This window comes from Talpa occidentalis, unplaced genomic scaffold, assembly GCF_014898055.3.
Source record: "Talpa occidentalis isolate TD23 unplaced genomic scaffold, MPIMG_talOcc4v2.1 talOcc4.2, whole genome shotgun sequence".
Classification (NCBI taxonomy): domain Eukaryota; kingdom Metazoa; phylum Chordata; class Mammalia; order Eulipotyphla; family Talpidae; genus Talpa; species Talpa occidentalis.
This window is the reverse complement of record NW_023602073.1, coordinates 2,432,213-2,435,086: the sequence shown is the minus strand read 5'-3', so window position 1 is coordinate 2,435,086 and position 2,874 is coordinate 2,432,213.

The window sequence follows — 2,874 nt, the reverse complement described above, 5'->3', positions numbered from 1 at the left end:
CTCCTTGTTTACATTAGGGGAATTCCTCCCTGAAGGGAGAGCTGGGGCCTAGGGAGGAGTCAGTGCAGCTTGCCTGGCACCATCACCCTCCAGGCCCTGGGTTCCTTCATAGCCCATCAATATTAAAACAACATACTATGGATGACAACTTCTAGATAAACGCCTTCTGGTTTCTGCTTTAATCAATGAGTTATATGTTAGTCTCAACTTTACAGGTTAGTTAGAAAAAAATCCCTCTGTCTCCCTTCCCCCAGGTAACTTCCTGCCCTTTGTTTCCCCAGCCCTTAGTTCATCCTTCACTCAGGAAACGTGGCCATGTGAGTGCAGCCTCAGAAGCCTTTTGCTAGTAAAAGGCTTTCAAAGAAATGACTATTCTGAGAAACTTTTGTTGACCTAATGAGCCTCCTTTAAATCAAAAAACAATAAATGTCACAGCCTCTGCAAAAGGGTCAATCAACCCTGGCTGTGTTACCGAACGCCGGCCTCAGTTTCCCTCAGCCAATAAAAGGAAACTGAGTTTGAGGAAAAGGAAAGCGGTTTTATTTGTCGACAAATGAGGAGGGCGGCAGACTCATGTCCGAAAAACCACCGTCCTGCTCTTTGGCAGTGGGCAGGGGTATTTATACAGGGGGAGATGGGTAGGGGTCCGCGAAGGGGAGGGGGAAGGGGTCCGCACAGAGACAAGTGGGCGCCAGCTCAACAGGGAGATGGCTGGGTGTCAGCTCCTTCATCTTAAGGGAAGGGGAAGGTGTCAAGGCACAGAGAGGGGTGATCGCCAACTTGTTTTTCTTAGGGCGAGGGGGAAGGGTCTACAGGGAAACCGGTGGCGCCAGCTTTTTTTTTTCTTCCCAAGGGGAGGGGAAGCTGCAACAAATGGGAAAGACAAGTCATCAATCCTGTTAATGCTAGATAAGGGGAATTGCAAGAAATGGGGAAAGACAAACTTGTTAACTGTATCAGCTGCTCTGGGGAAAGATGTGACTGTTCCCTTCCCTCATGCCTGTGCTCACGCGCTCTCCCGGGTTGCCTGAAATGCATAAATGAAGGGCTGCGGAGACCCTCAGCAGGACGAGGCCCGCACCCTGACCCAGTGTCTGCGTCTCCTCATGCCCCTCCCTTATCATTCTCTACAGTTGCGCCACCGCCGCCCCATCCTTTAGGAACCCCTGACACCCAGACGGCTGCGGCTGGCTCGCAACAAAAGATTTCATCTTTGTATTATTATTTCCAATTTTTCCTTGTTGTGAAGTGAAGGGAGACTATGCACCAGAGACCTGCCTGCGTGCACGCTCTAGGCCAGCAGAGGGTGGAAAGGGAGGCCGGTCCAACCGGGAGACAGGCTCCTATCAGGCCAATTAGCAATTTGCCTGAGCTCCCTGAAGATGGTGACCAACGCAAGAAAAATTACTTTGGGCTGGTCAACCACGGGTGAAGCTTGGAAAACACGGTGGGCGCCAGCTGTTATACGGCAATCCCGATATTGAACGGGTTGCCTGACTGTGGTCCTCACCTGTGCGCTTAAAAGGGACTTATTAACACTCCACTAGAGGCACACACAAAAGGTTAATAAAAGGATTATTTACGGGCCTCCCTGGTGGCGCAGCAGTTGAACACTGGGTTGCGAAGCTCCCCGCGGCCTCTGCAGCGCCGGTTCGATCCCCGGCTGCTCCCTGGCCACCTGAGGAGGGTCCCACATGGCGCGCAGACCTCTCCTGCCGCCCGCTGCTCCCCTCAGCAGTGTACTTCGGTCCTTCTGCCTGCTCTGCTCCCCGCTCTGGCTCTGGTGAATTCTCTCACCCTCCCGCGTTTCTGACTGTACCCAGTGCATGTATAAATAATAAATAAATATTTTTTTAAAAAAATAAATAAATAAATAAAAAGAAAGTGGATCAGGCAGCTTCCTGGGTTCAAATCTTTATTTTTTTAAATTATTTTTATTTTTTTTATAGAAGCATGTTTTATTTATTTGTTTGTTTGCTTCTTTATATAAGCACTGGATACAGTCAGAAGCGCGGGAGGGTGAGAGAATTCACCAGAGCCAGAGCGGGGAGCAGAGCAGGCAGAAGGACCGAAGTGCACTGCTGAGGGGAGCAGCGGGCGGCAGGAGAGGTCTGCGCGCCATGTGGGACCCTCCTCCGGTGGCCGGGGAGCAGCCGGGGATCGAACCGGCGCTGCAGAGACTGCGGGCAGCTTCACAACCCAGCGCTCAACCTCTGCGCCACTGGGGAGGGCCTTCAATTTATTTTTTTTCAAAGATTATATATACAAGAACCAGGGTACAGGCCAGATGTGCGGGAGGGTGAGAGGATCCCCAAAAGCCAGAGCGGGGAATAGAACTGGCAGACTCACAAAATACACTGCTGAGCGGAGCAGCGGGCACGACAGGAGGGGTCTGCCGCGCCTTGTGGGACCCTCGCAGGCTGGCCGGGATCGAACTGGCGCTGCAGAGCCTGTGGACAGCCTCAAGTGCGATGCTCACAGTCTGTGCCACCAGGAGAGGCCCCAAATCAGACTGCGGGTTCACAATGACTGGCGGCTCCCCTCTTGACTCCCCTCTTGGCTCCCTGTTGGCTAGTTGCTTTGGCAACTGTCAGTTCAAAACCACATCTGATGGAATGAAATCTCCCCGTAATTTGAGCAGAGGCCATGCCAGGGACTGTTATTGGTTCAGGTTGTCCCTAAATTGCCTTCTGAGTGGAAACAAGTTTTTTTCTAGCTGGCTACGAGGCTGTGATTGAATAGGGAGGGAAACCAGTGACTCTATGCGTTTCATTTTCTAAATTGTTGGAAATGTAAGTTGGGATATTCCTGGATTTTCATTTTAGGTTTCTCCATTTAGCCATGATACTTGGAGGTTTCTCCCACGAGGCCTCT